Source organism: Vanessa cardui, chromosome 1, assembly GCF_905220365.1.
Source record: "Vanessa cardui chromosome 1, ilVanCard2.1, whole genome shotgun sequence".
Lineage (NCBI taxonomy): Eukaryota > Metazoa > Arthropoda > Insecta > Lepidoptera > Nymphalidae > Vanessa > Vanessa cardui.
This window is the reverse complement of record NC_061123.1, coordinates 3,080,356-3,096,174: the sequence shown is the minus strand read 5'-3', so window position 1 is coordinate 3,096,174 and position 15,819 is coordinate 3,080,356. Positions and strand designations below refer to the sequence as shown.

Below are 15,819 nucleotides of genomic sequence, written 5' to 3'. Positions count from 1 at the left end.
TAAAAAAACCGAAAGATCACATCACTTTGGGATTCGGCTCTGGTGAAAACCATACTACTAGTATGAAGGTAAAATTAATTCAATATTTAATCATTTGGCCGTAAAATTTCCATGCTACCGTCCATATTTAACTCGTTTCATTTGTGTTGAACATCCCCTTTTAATATTTATAGTTCTTGATTGCATATAAACCCGTTCGTAAGTCAATGCATTTTTGATTAATAATTATTATAATACTGTGCATTGTAACAAGTCAGCGTTTTAATATTAGCCAATCGATGAGAAGAATACTTGTTAAATCTTTCACTTTCACAGTTCATCTTCGGCTTTCGATTGGGCGATATTAGTTTGAAGAGAAGACGATCTCGATCACTGAATGTAATTCCTAGGTTACACCAAATTTTGTCTCACTTGCACTAAGTCACATTGTTAGTGGTATCCTTTATCGCATACCTCTCTACTGTCTGAGTTTTCAACTTTGCTAAAGGATAGATCATTTAAAAAAACCTTGATACCAATATGTTCCGTATAGTTTTTAACTTTAAATATATACATACTCGAGAATGAAATATGAAAATGATAAGTGGAGTAAGTATTCGTTAGTTTTCGTGCAGTTTTGGTAACAATAGAACTTTTCATTTAATAATACCTAAAGGATAATTACCAAGTTAAATAAACGATACGCGATGATATAAAACTGCTCGTAAGAATCTAACAAAGAATATTTTGATTCTGATTATGCCAAAAAAATGTAATAGTCTCCCACCAACAGAGTGGCTCACATAGATATGCATGAGATGCTTCTTTCATTTCGGTGGCGTAACTATTTAGTACAACGACTGCAAACAACGTTCGTATAATCAATACAAATTTCCTAGTACTTGCAAATGTTAGTCGCAGAAACGAGTCACTTAAATTGTAATTGGTTGAGTGAGCCAGTGTAATTACTGGCACAAAGGAAACATTTCGTTTCAATTATTGAAATCGAAAACCTATTTATCAAATGGATTGCTATGATATTAACGAATTTTCGTTAATTAATTAATTAGTTTACCTTTTATTGTCTAACGTTAAATCATGAATAAAGTGTATAAAAATGTATAATTTATCATTTAACTAGCGACCAGACAGGGCCAGGGCGGCTTCGCATGGGATATGACATTTACGAATTTGTCCATGTATTAAGTATAAAAACCTTCTGCTCGAATTACTCTATATATTGAAAAAAACCACATCAAATCCGTTGCGTAGTTTTAAAGATTTAAGCGTACAAAGGGATATAGGAACTACTACTACTACTCACTGAAAAGTGACTTTGTTTTATACTATGTAATGATTCACAGTTTATTTCAAACAACATGCAGAGTTCTAGTCTCGTGAGGACTAAAAAGGGAATGTTATAGAAGTTCATATGCAACTAAACCCACATACAATACTACTTATCAGCGTCGGGTTTTCGTTCAAGATAATGTTTCACAAAATTTCACGTGACAAGTGTACAAAGTGTATTGGTAGAGCGACAGGTGCGGTTGATTATGGCGCTGTAAATAAAAGCTTAACCAAATTTAATCCCACTGTGCTTATAGACCCTTCTTATATATTTCAATATCAATGGGTTTACAACTGATTATCGCTATGGAAACAGGAGAACACCTACTATATAAAAAAATAAACTACATGGGTCATTTTTAATTTAGTCGTGTTATTGCAAAACTAGCATTAGTACATTAAATATAGATAGGACATTCTTGTTCCACATACATAATTAATTCATTTACTAATTACCAACTCAATTTTCCAGCTTGATTAACGCTTATAGTAATTGCCCTGCGCTGTTGGTATGTCTGTTTCGAGGTTACTAAGGTTAGACACTGTTTGACCGACTAGCATAAAACTTGACATATAGACGAATAGCGACCCGCCCCGGCTTCGCACGGGTACTTGATATGTATCGTTATATTACATAAATTTTAGACTATGTGTTATTCCGATTTATAAACTACTAGCGGTCGCCCGCGGCTTCGCCCGCGTAGATAACGGTTCATAATCAGTCTTCTAATATCCCTACTGCTGAGGCACGGTCACATTTGAAGAACTACTGCAACCGGCGCTTGGATCTATTGTGATAAACCTCAAATTCGTGATCACAATACCTCAGCCAGATCAACATCAGCCACGAATCTGATGAGGTTCTTAGGGTCGGAGGCCATTATGCCCATTATGTTCTAGGGACCGGAGCTTTATACTTTTATAGTTTAGGCATCATACGCAAAAAATCAACTTTTTTGGTAGATTTTTTCCTTTTTTGTCTGAAAAACCCAAAATATCTTACGGAACCCTATTTTTTTTTTAAATAAAATTTAGCCTATGTTATGCGGGATTAATTTAGCTTTCGAATGGTGAAAGAATTTTTAAAATCGGTCCAGTAGTTTTTGAGCCTATTCATTACAACCAAACAAACAAAGTTTTCCTCTTTATAATATTAGTGTAGATATTACTGTAAAATTTCATCCAAATCCGTTCAACAGTTTTTTTCGTAAAAGAATAACAAACACTCACACATCCATCCTCACAAACATTCGCATTTACAATATCAGTAGTATTTAATTTCAAGATTATTATGGTTCTTTGAAAAAGAGGTCTTTCAAAATTAGGTCGCTCTAGGATCTACTCATATACAACGTTCAAACGATCAACTTATAATGGTTTTGGTAGTAAGATGTATATCTATATATCTATCTTATTCGTATATAAATAACTAGCTGAGCTAATAGCTTAAATAAGAATTTTATTTACTTTTCATTGCGCAATTTACAATAAAATTTAAACAATACAGGGACACACTCCCTTTCAATATTACATTCTGGGAAACTTTTTCAGCATACGGATTATCTGCATGCAAAAATAATATCACAATCGGATTGGTCGTTTCCGAGATAAATGATAAATCGAACTTCAATTAACTCCACAGAGTATCAAACTTTATATTACAGAAGAAGTAGAGAAGGTAGAGAATCGTATTAAAAACACTATCTGATACTGGCAGCTACAACTTCAATTATTACCTACTATCGAATGGCATATTTTCCACGAGACTGTAATAAAATTTACGAGTTTGCGAATGTTTCTACTATTAATAGATAGTTACTCGTAGGTTTGAAAAACGCTTCTCACAAAACGCCTACTCACTTTAATATACAATTTTGAAATTCGAATATCATTGGTCTGAACTAAAAGTTTAACTCAATACTACTTTTATTATTAACTATCAATACACATATACGATAAACTATAATGAGTTTGTGTTACCCATTCAAGTCTTAACTGCCGTCAGGGGTCTTCTCGTATGGTTGTATTTTGGTGATGAAGCAGTGTTACTACAGGCACAAGGGGCATAACATATAAGCCCCCAAGTTTGATGGAGCATTGGCAATGTAAGGAATATTTCTTGCAGCGCTCATGCCTATGGGTGGTAGTGACCACTTACCATCACGTGGCCCAATTTGCCTGTCTGACTTCCTGAATTATAAAATACACATTTTAATATAACTTTAAACAAAATAACCTTTAAGACGAGGCCGAAACCGTGATCGAAAATTATATGTACATAAATAAAGCCCTACCGCAATGTGAGCTTTAAGTAAATAATTATTACATTATGTATAAAATTTTTAAAAACTTATCTAAATTGTAATGTCATTCCATTCAAACAACGTGTATATAAAGCAGTATTATTTCAACGATACTATATTTAAATTATAATGCTAAAAAATATCATACAATTCATAAGTATTTATATAAATATGTTTGCCTGTAACATTAGTATTCGATTACATTTCATAACGAAAAGTGAATGGAATACTTTCGTTTGTTGCTATAATAGTTGTTACATGTAAATACAGATACTTTTATCAAAGGGAGACGCCCTACCCGCGTAACTAATTATTCGATTCAACTTGCAGTAAGGTCACACTATATTAACAGTTTCGTCTTTTCAAAGGAAATGATTTTGTTACTTGTTTCTATATAGTCTGAATTAAATAATTATCTCAGTTTTGAATGATACATTTGAGAGCAATCGAATTATTTATTGTTAATTCGATTTGAACGCTTACTAATCTATAATGAGTTTAAACAGACACTGTTTTTTTTAGTATTTATTTATATATAGTACAATATTTTTTTTTATAGTTTAATCTATCAGTACTGTTATTATGAACCAATAATTCCTTTTCTCGATATTTTTTTGTTTCACAAAGAACACACATTGCTTATAAAATTTTAACACATTTCGGATTTGTCATGATACTCAGTCCAATTTATATTATCTAGAACTTTTCTACCATTTGTTTAAAGTTTAGTCGCTCGTAAATTCCGATACGCAAATTACAACGCTTCGTAATGAGATTTCGTAATTACACGACTCGTTTAATGTCCCACTTGACTTTGATTATTTACTTGATCTCGTATTTAGACAATTTGATCTTCATTAAATTTTCATTTATTTGTCTTGCGCTCGAATTCCGTTTCACTCAAAATCTTCTCATGTTCATAAATCACTGTTACCAAGATGTCAAATCTAATCACAACGTAAACAAACAACGCAAAAAATAATAATATTCTGGTCATAAATAGTCTCATTTAGTCTTACTGTAAACATCAGTTATTTTAACTAAGAAATGGTTAGACTTTTAAATTAATTTCAAAACAAGTGGAAACATCAATGATATTCTAATAAACAGATATGTTATAACCATACTAAACAACAGAAAAAAGTGTGCCGCGCCGGGGACCGTTTATTTTACATTTCGTTACAAGTAAAAAGGATAGCTTTATAAAAACAATGAGTAAAAGGGATAACTAGATGTTTTAATTACGCAAAACGTATCACTACATAATTATGATGTATTATAACGTATTACTGGCATAATTATGAAAACGACTAAAGGCAAACGTCCCAATTAGGACGTTTTCTAGTCTTCACTTTTTCCGTGTTAATGACATATCTGTTTACTAGAACATCATTGGGAAACAATTTAATCAATATAATTCGACACTTAAATGCAATGGATGCATAATCGTATTTCAACTTATATTTAATATGAAACCTTAAACTTTTTGGGAACACATAAATTGAAAAGATGGCAAGAAGGCAGCAAATGATTAACATTCCATTGCGCTGGACGTACTCAAACTGGGCGTTACCGCTTGATACGAGCGCGAATAAAAGGAGAGGTGATTAAGATTTTCCTTAATAACTCTTTGGACGTGAGGTACAATCCGAGTAACGACTCACTCAAGGGCCTTCTTTATTCCTACAATTCTGACGCTTTAACTACCTCTGTAATACTTACACGTACCCTCAGAACTCTGAAAGGTTGAATTAAAGCTATTTTAAACACAAGTGTCGTAACAGGTTTACTTCAAAGAACATTGACTTTTATGTCTTTGTTTATAATTCGCGACATCTGTTTTAAAGTTTGCAACTTTATACTGAATCAATTCAGTAAGGGGCATTCAGCAGAGAAAGGATTATTAAAAAATTTAAGATTAAAATAAAGGATGCAAGATTGTAAAATCATAATTACGAGCTCAAATTTATTATTGAACTAGCGACCGGCCCCGGCTTCTCCCAGATGCAAAAGTGATGTTAAATATACTACAGACTTTGTTTATTTACGACATCCTATTACAAACTTCTAAAATTATCAGTATTTTTTTACTATATTGTCCGTGTATTATATGCAAAAACAATCCTCTCGAATCACTCTATCTATTAACCGCATCAAAATCCGTTGTGTAATTTTAAATATCTAAGCATATATAGTAACAGACTTTGATTAGAGACTTTGTTTTATACTATGTAATGATTATTTAAGAATGACAAACAAACAACAAACAAACAACAGCCTGTAAATTCCCACTGCTGGGCTAAAGGCCTCCTCTCCCTCTAAGGAGAAGGTTTTGGAACATATTCCACCACGCTGCTCCAATGCGGGTTGGTGGAATACACATGTGGCAGAATTTCTATGAAATTTGTCACATGCAGGTTTCCTCACGATGTTTTCCTTCACCGCTGAGCACGAGCTGAATTATAAAGACAAATTAAGCACATGAAACAGCGGTGCTTGCCTGGGTTTGAACCCGCAATCATCGGTTAAAATGCACGCGTTCTAACCACTGGGCCATCTCTGCTCCTTAAGAATGAAAATTGTTTCTATTGATTATTATCAACTTCAGATAAATAATTCCACACACAGACACACAGAGCTATCTCCATAATAGGTAAATTATGGGTAATTTTGATTCGCGTAATGGGTACACCGTTTTATAATTTCAAATATCCGCTGCTACAGTTATCTAAACACCAAAGTCTTTGATAATTTTCCATATTATCATTAACTGTACATTAATATGAGAACGTTATACTTTGTCGAACATTTCATTCTGATTTATTATACTAGCGTCCCGCTCCGTCTTCGCACGGGTGCAATACTGATACTAAATATACTACAGAATTTGTTTACTTACGACATCACGTCAGAAATGTTCAAAAATTATCAATCTAGTAAAGAATACTGGATTGTCCATGTATTACAAAAACCTGCCTCTCAAATTAGACTATCTATTAAAAAAACCGCATCAAACCCGTTGCGTAATTTTAAAGATCTAAGCATACATAGGGACAGGCAGTGATAAGAGACTTGGTCTTATACTATGTAATGATAATGATGTATATTATATGGGAGGAAATTTAATGATATATGATTAATGACTACAAGTTATTCTAGTTAGATTTGATCTATTCACAATATCAAATATATATTTGATGACCTAATAAACATAAGTCATATATTAATAAACTAAAATGCATTTAATGCAATGTTATGTAAATACGTAACAGATTAAATCAAAGGGTTTGCTGTTAATAAAAATATGTATTATAGATATATGAAAAAATCATAAACACACTTTAAAAATACAAAGATTTTAATTTCCGTAACCATTTAGAATTCTCCAATGAAAACAGTACCGATTTCACCAACTTCAGAATGATAACTCAAAATTATTCAACTTAATAGTTCTTAAACGAATTACACTTATACAACACAACAAAATAAATAAATATATATTCATAAATGTTAATTAATTGTTATCAGATGCGAAAACCAAATATTTTAAAGCAAACATACAGGTGAAAATAAAACATTAAGAAAAAAAACTAAAATCAAAATTATCAGCTAACATCCACCGGGAAAACAAAAAATTTATGGTGTAGCAGTTCATGATTGCTTTAAAGAAAAAAGTAAGAAATATTATAGAGACAGGTCGTACAACTCGAGTTCGATACATTTACATAGATACATATATGCATTATATCATGACCGGGTTACCCCGTGGGAATGAAGTAGCGAAATGAAAAGTACACCGATATTCGTAGAAAAAAATAATATATATCGCGAAACCAATTTCCATTACCTTAATTGCAGTGCGGTATTTTTATATCGATCGTGAATGCATTATATACATTTTGCATGTCTTATATATCAATAGCGTAAGCCGATTGTCCCAGTGATTATAGGACGATATCTGTATATAAAAAATGGCTTATGGTCTCATTATGAAGAGCTCTAGCAATATACGTGCAGAAAAATAAATCTTCTGAATTGCAATTTACTAAATTGTTATCATTTAACAAAGATTTAATATTAGATTACTGGCTGGTTAGAGAGCGGGACTAGGGTCGTATAAAAAGAATTAAAAGCTTAAAAAAGATAAAGAAAATTTTTATTTTCGATTCTTAAGAAAAACCTGAAGTTTCGCGGGAGATCCACTTGTTTTGTTTAGACGGCAATGCTTTTTACAGTCTTATATTCGATTGATATCCAATCGCTCTGATGCTATAGAGATTTAGTAATTGCCTAATGGCCACTGTAACTGGATTCCAATTTCAATACTACTGAGAGTACCAGCGTCATTTAACTGCTAAATTGTTTGTTTTTTTTTTACTATCAACTTCACCTATTTTACTATCAATTACACAATTTAAGTTGTATATATTTGTAACAATATCCAGTTTTTTAAATAAATTAAACGAAAAATGCAATAGTTTTGAAGTCCGTAAAAAAATATTTTTATTAAGTTTCTATAGGACCTATTGTTATTTCTGGAACCTGAATATCTTATAAAAATATATAAAACAAAAAATAACACATTAGAGCAAATCGTTGTAGTTGTTCGTTTGTTTTTTTTTAAATACCGAACTTTAGAAGACTTTTCATCTGATCGTGACTTATTTCAAGGAAATAAACAAGCATTTGAGGTTAACAGCAGTAAAACAAACTTTTACTCGAATGGTAAAGTTCGGAGATTATCAGCAAGAGTTCTTCCCGACGGAAATGAGGACAACCTTCAGTTCAGTTTCCAAAGACTCCCCGGAGTGATCAAAGTTTGTGAACACAGTGTGACTGATACGAGCATTATCGTGTCGTGGCTTTCAATCTAAGTACCTATGTGACTGATACGAAAATGATTGTGTTTATATTTATATATGTAGTATTATTTAAGAAAAAACTTACAACTTTACCGAGTCTACTACATTCAATAGAAATACAAGCCACACGCGTGCAATATAGATTTGTTTGATCTTTTCAAGACTTGCAGTTGATAAGACGACGACGATATTTATTTTCATAAAATGAAAAAATCAATTGTACAAAACATAAAACAGGGTTGTTAAAATTATATTTAAAATAGGACAATTATATTTTTACATACAAAATTGGACCGAAATAAAATTGATTACTTACGAAAATAAAACCATGGAGTGAACAATACATACATTTTTAACATTATCCTCAGTAATAATTTTCGCATAGTATAAAAATTTTATTGCCAGCAACTACTTCACAACAGAGTCGGGCTTTGTTCCTTTCTAAGAAACGGTTCAAACAATTGCAATTATATAAAACCATAGCATAATTTTTAAATTAGATTATAAAGTTGCAAGTCATCCATTTTTCCGTGGGATGAGTGTACATAAACGATTACGGTGAATACTCCAGAATGTGTAAAGGAAGCATCATGTGTGATGGATGAGCTAGGCGGCGGGATCATAACGCTGTTTGCCGTACATAGTAGTAGTACAGGGACATCGAGTGAACATAATACAAGCGAATTCAGACCTAAGATTAGCAATCTCAGAGTGCATTTTCCGTTATATGCTTCAAGTATGTATTAACATTGCATATACGCAACAGGTTTTTAAACGTCTTTGCATATGCTTTAAACGTTAAATTTGATTTAAAAGTGTTTTGAAGTAAAACTATTATTATGTGTTATTTATCACCCATTCGGTCCTGCTTAACATATCAATTGAGAACCCGACTTTCTTTTTCATAATGTCGTGTGACTATTCGGAGGCTTTCACGCTTAACACAATATTAAATAAAAAAATGTTAAACTTACGACTCAAAGGGCGGCTGCGCGGCGCGATCTTGTTTAGGTATTTGTGTAAGGCGCTAACATCCACCTGCAAAAGAAATTTTACTGTTATTTATAAAAATGACCATTAAATATTAAACTGTGAAAATTCAAAAAGTGTTGAATCATACTATCCCGTAGAAATTTTAGTATAATCGTTCCCACATAAATAAGAGTTGCATACTATTTTAGATTACTGAATTTCTGAACTAAATCGCATTACAATATTTTGCCTTATTATATGTATACAAAGTACATTTATCTTAAACGACGCTATTAATCTCCAAAACCTTGTGTACTGTACTGTACTGTACTGTACTGTACTGTACTGTACTGTACTGTACTGTACTGTATCCATAAATCTTGTATTCCGTAACTGGTGACCATTATTTTTATTAAAAAGAGACAATTATTATTCAATATATATAATATTACTTTATTAATTAATAAATAAGAAGCACAACATATTAACTAAAGGCTAATTAGCAGGATACAATGTTATATGTAGGTGTATATATGTATATTTGCGGTTTGTGAACTCGAACGAAATTTCAAAATTCGAACGAATAGATTACATAAAACTAAAAGGATGTTAGCGACGATACTTGATTTCTTTAACCGTTTTAAAAAACTGTATTGCTTTGAGAAATTGTCCAATAAGTATGGCGAAGCTACAGATAGGGACCTTTATGGTGCGTTGCAATTAGATAGAAGTGTCAGTCGTAAAGTTGCTACGATTCTTGTATGTAGATGGAATAATAATTTTTGCCATTGTTTATGTCAAGGTTAGTTATTAGATGGTATGCGTTGCAAATAAAAACAAGTGGAAGTTTCTCGAATTGTTTAAATTTCCATAAAACATGTACTGTTTTCTTTCAATAAGTATACTTAAAATTAATTATATGTTCACATAAATTTTGAATAACAAACTATAGTTGTTGCTTAAACAATTCATAATGTCCTGGCCATCGAGCTTCGGATAATCATAAGTACTATGTATTGAACTGGGCATAATTTTCACGTACAAATGAGTACACTTAACGTACACTTGTATTCTCTCAAACCGAAGAGATCAGGCGTAAAATTAATGACATTATGTGGTTTCCCGGGAATGTTAACATGCCAGTTTTTACTACTACGGATTGCTTTTCATATAAACCTAATAACATTATGCTGGGAGCATAATTTTATTGAGTTCGTATAGACTAAGGGATGATTCTGAGTCTCAGGATTCGCCTTTTGAGCTATGTATATTTCATGAAATACATTTTATAATAACATTTGTATGATGAGCTGAACCGGCGAATTTGCTCACGTGGACTTCAGTGAGGAAAATGCTTCAATAAATTATATACACCCCCTATCCCCAACATTACCCTTGTAAAGGGTGAAATAAAATAGTAATCCTTGGGGATCAAGCTTGCATCGAACCAAATTTAATCTCAATCGAATCAGTGATATAACCGTAAATGCATAACAAACAAACATAATTTCAAATGTTTAATATCAAGTGTATATAATACAGTGTAAGCGTCTAATGATAATAACATTACATTAACGTTATGACATTTTATTATAATTTATTTAAAATCTGGCTGACATATAAATCTATAAATATAGCACATAAACTGTCACACGCATTTCACTCCCGTTAAGTGGTGACTCAAATTATCTCAGTACCAAATTATATCTAAATCAGTTCAGTGGTTTGAGAGTGAAAAGGTAACAGAAATTTGCTTTCGAAGTACTTTCAAATTTATAATATTACTGTAGCTAATGTAAAGAGATAATAAAATTACTCACAATTTCGTGATATGTTATCACGTTTACAAACTTCAATGTGATAATAAAAATAAAACTATCAATCAGCATAATATGAATACGAGAATGATTTACCTTTTAAAATAAGTATACATACAATATTATCAAGTATATGCTTCAAAAAGCGTAGAGTTGATTTTAATGTCAGTGAAATAGCGGTAAGCCACGAAGCGCCCATCAAGCATACTCATATACTCATAGCTTTCGCAATTTCGTTGTGCAAAAGTATGTTGAGGAATATACACTTATTCACAGTTAACATCGAATAGTATATTTAAAAAAAGCACTTAATATGAGATAGGTATAAAACAATAAGGTCAATATATACGTTATTCAAGTAGACTTTTGAAATTTTACATAATTAAGTTTTATGTAAAATCACCACTTGTTCGGAAATAGATTCTACTGAATCAGCAAGAAACTCGATCGTTAATACTTTCGATCAACGAAACTCAATTTACATACAATTAAAAGTTGAAGTTAAATTTGAAATTCGATAACACAAACATACATATACAGTATATTCGTTTAACTTCATAATATGTATATATATTCATAACCTACCTATATGAAGTTCAACGAATACTAGTTCAAAACTCATTTATCATCTAAAAACAACACAACGTAGTTCGCGCTCGTAATAAATACAAATAGAGATAACTTTGATTGAAATTGTCAGAATCGTTATCAATGAATCTTCAATCAAAACAGTTCATTGCTAATGTAATGATGCATTTCATTCGAGCTTGTTCGATCTAGGCGGACTGTTACTCATTACTACAATGAAGTCTGATTTACGACGTTAAAAAAACACCTGTTTTATTTTAGTTGTCTTTGTCGGTATTCAATTCCTAGAAATGGGACCGAAGTTTGTTTTCAATTTACAGTTTGGACGGCCGTTTACGCTGAGTTACTTGCGAGAAACGTTTGTCATAAACAAACCGACAGTTTTTTTTTTTTTTGGAATCCATTTAAGCTTCGCGGAACTATGAGCGTGAGGATCTCACGACCTTGGGCTCAAGTTCGCCGTTTATCTAGTAAATACCGAACCACAATGTAATTAATACGTAGACAAATCGTATTTTGTCCAATAAGAATAGAGAAACGAGTGAGCATGTAATTCTTATTGGCATAGTTTATGTCAACGGTGGGTAATAGCGTTCTTGTATTATGTACGTATTTTACGCATCGCTCATCAGATAGAGATGGAGATTTTTAGTTTTTGTTGGCACTTGTGTGGTTTCTGGCGTAGTACCATCAACGTACAATAGACCTATTGTCGGATGTTTACAAAAAAAACACTACATCGTATGCAGCGCGTTCGTTTCGAACTCAAATACGTATACATTAATTTTTCTGCCTAAATGAATAGAGCGAGGAATATGCATGAAAGTGATTCAGCTGCATTGTGACTGTGAGAAAGTTAGTTAAGCTTAAGTTTCTTCTGTAATATTATGTATATTTCATAAGTAATTTAAAACGCAATATGTCTAACGTACATTTGAAAGAGGAACAATTTCTTAAAAATATGGTTTTTGTCAATCTAACTTAATTTATTTTTGTTTGTTTGCATTAAATCATTTTTATGTAACCTCGTGAAATACCCATTCAGCAATTACTCGAATAGAGCAAATATATTTTTTTTTACTTTGAGAAATAGAGGCATTATAAACCCAGATAATTACAACAGATATAAAAATCGTGTAAATTTATATTTGTGAATGGAAGCTAAAATCAGGTAAAGTAATTCAAATTATTTTCTGTCTTTTTTTAAACAAGGTAAATTCAACATAAGGAAACTTAAAGATTTATTTGTACTATAAATATTTTTATAAATAGAATGACTAATCATGTGGATTTAATACATAAATTAAAATTTCTGGTAACAATTACTGGATTTCGTAAACATTTGAAACTGCTTTATACTTAAGTAGGTACTATGGACAAAATTTATTACTAATATAATAATGTAGATTGTTGATACCTACACACTAACATAATGTTGAAGTTTGGTGATACAAAGTTTTTTTTTCTAAGAGTAAAAATGTACTCATACATTTGCAGAATCTAATCCATTAAATTATATTTTAAACAAATATATTGAATTTTTGTTTATTATTGAAAAAAATATACATTTCTTATTTGGCTTTTATTTGTGCCAAGTATGCACAGATTATTTCGCCAATGTCACCTGCGATGGAGAAGACACGATGGAGATTAAACGGTACGGAAAAATTAAATTAATAGAAATAAACATTATATATTTAGTGTCAGTTTTGACATAATCAGTCTAAAATAAAAACCACAGATAAAAGATAAGAAAATGTTTGCTCTTATGTATAGCTTAATATGAACCCACAAAATACTTTCATTTGCTGGCAAACATTTATTCGAGAGTAAAAGCTTTATAGATATCGATATCATAGCGACTGATTACAAATGTGATAGGAACATAGGAAATTTCCACAGACCTATATTTAGCTCTGTATCTTCAATAACTAATTTCAACGTTTTATTATGCACACCATCTGTGTAAATGTGAAGCGGCTGAATGAATATGACCTTGTGCACAAACGCATTGCTATTTGCTACTTAATTTTTTTTAAGGAACGAACTTTTGTGAAGTAATGCCTATTTTAGCCGAAATTAAATTCTCAAATTGAGAAATTAAAGAGTTTAAAAAGATGATGAAAAACTGAGGCTTCATATTAGTTGATTGTTGATAATGATGTATCTGTACATATAAATGTGATATAATTGATAAAAAGTAATTACTGGGGTTAACGGTTTTTCTCATCTTAATCATACACCTAAAATATCTTGTAACATGACAATTCAAAATGAGGGTACGTGAATATATTTTGATTTTGGAACGTTTTATTACGCTATTCGATCTCATAACTTTTGTTTTAGCAATATTGTGTTTTGTTTTGTACATATTTATAGTCATTATTTTAAAATGTTGCGAAGTAACAACCGGGACCGATAGGCTCGCGTTAATCAAGAGCCGAGAACCTCCAAGGACAACTTGTAAACTTAAAGAAATATGTATATATTATAATGTACGTTTAAAAATACGCCCAATTACAATAATTATTGTCTGAGGAACACAGCTCGCTAGGAGTTGAAAACAATTTCAACTGGAGTTTAAGGTTCATTATTAAATACCTTGATATTCAAATTTCAAACTAAACCAAACTCTAAATAGGTATTTCCTTAAATTATCTAGTTAGTCGAAATTATTACGGCGCCAGTTTTAATCATTTCAAATATTTGTCCGACTCGCCAAACTACGGTTAAAACCAATTTAAATTCGAGCTAGAAAGTTGGTCCTTATCGCTTCGAATATAAGATCTATTATCGAACTAATATCTCGTTGAATTGTGCACGTTTATTGACATAACAAACGCGACTGTGAGCACAGTTCAACTGTACCCGTGACTCGGCCACAAACCCCGTGTTTGATGTAAGCTTGCATGCAGTCGAAACAATTAATCTAATTTTACGTCAGCTTGTTTAATATCTGCTCAACATACTATTAAACACTTGAATTCAGGTGATTTGCTTGTGATGATTTGTTTATTTAAATAGCATTATTTATTTTATTGAATTCTATATAACCTCATTACTATTATGAATGGGACTGTTCATATGTTTGAATACGAATTACATTTAGTTTTCGTCTACTCCTTATATACCATACCTACTAACAGATTTTGTAACAGCGATTTTCGGAAGAATCTACATTAACACTCAATACTAATTCTAAAATAACTCAAAATGATTCATAATTTCATCATCACACATACATATTTAAAGTACTTGGTAGAGCCTACTCGACTAAAGTACTTACTTAGTATTTTATTTTAATATAATTGCGCAATTCTTTTGAAATATATCATCCGTAACAGTGTTATGTATACCAATATATATACACGTAAATAGAATACCCGTAGACACAGCGAAACGTGATTTCGAATTAGCTGGTTATTAATATAGTCACGATCATCTTTTACTTTATGAAATTCTTCTCGTAGCTCGTAAAGCGAAGTTGTATACTGAATAATAATGATTAAATAATAAAAGGTAAATAAGTACAATGTACAGATGCGCGCAGGTCAAATGGCGTACAAGGCGTTATAAAGCAGGTGTCATTTCACCTGCTTGAGTATCATATAATTAACCTTGACGCCTGCCATTGCATACGTAGGATAATGTAAGTAAGTATAATATGATATATCGACAAAACATATACGCTTTTTATAGTGACTAGAAGTATGTTAGTTATAACAATTTTATTTGCCCAACAACAATAACCTGTAAATGCCTCACTGCTGGGTTAAGGCCCTTTGAGGAAAAGGCTTGGAACATATTCCACAACGCAGTTCCAATGTGGGTTGGTGGAATACACAAGTGGCAGAATTTCTAAGCAGTAAGACACATGCTGGTTTCCTCACGATGTTTTCCTTCACCGCCGAGCACGAGATGAATTATAAACACAAATTAAGCTCATGA

The 15,819-nt window shown here is 31.7% G+C and overlaps 1 protein-coding gene across 2 annotated transcripts in view; it reads right to left on the bottom strand.

Annotated features, from left to right (window-relative positions):
- The window catches only part of LOC124533263 (beta-arrestin-1), a 95,581-nt gene that overhangs the window by 43,512 nt on the left and 36,250 nt on the right, over window positions 1-15,819 (bottom strand). For both annotated transcript variants that reach the window (XM_047108487.1, XM_047108494.1), the window contains exon 2: window positions 9,469-9,532. The gene's annotated coding sequence lies outside the window, so the exon portion shown is untranslated. The remainder of the gene's footprint in view (window positions 1-9,468; window positions 9,533-15,819) is intronic.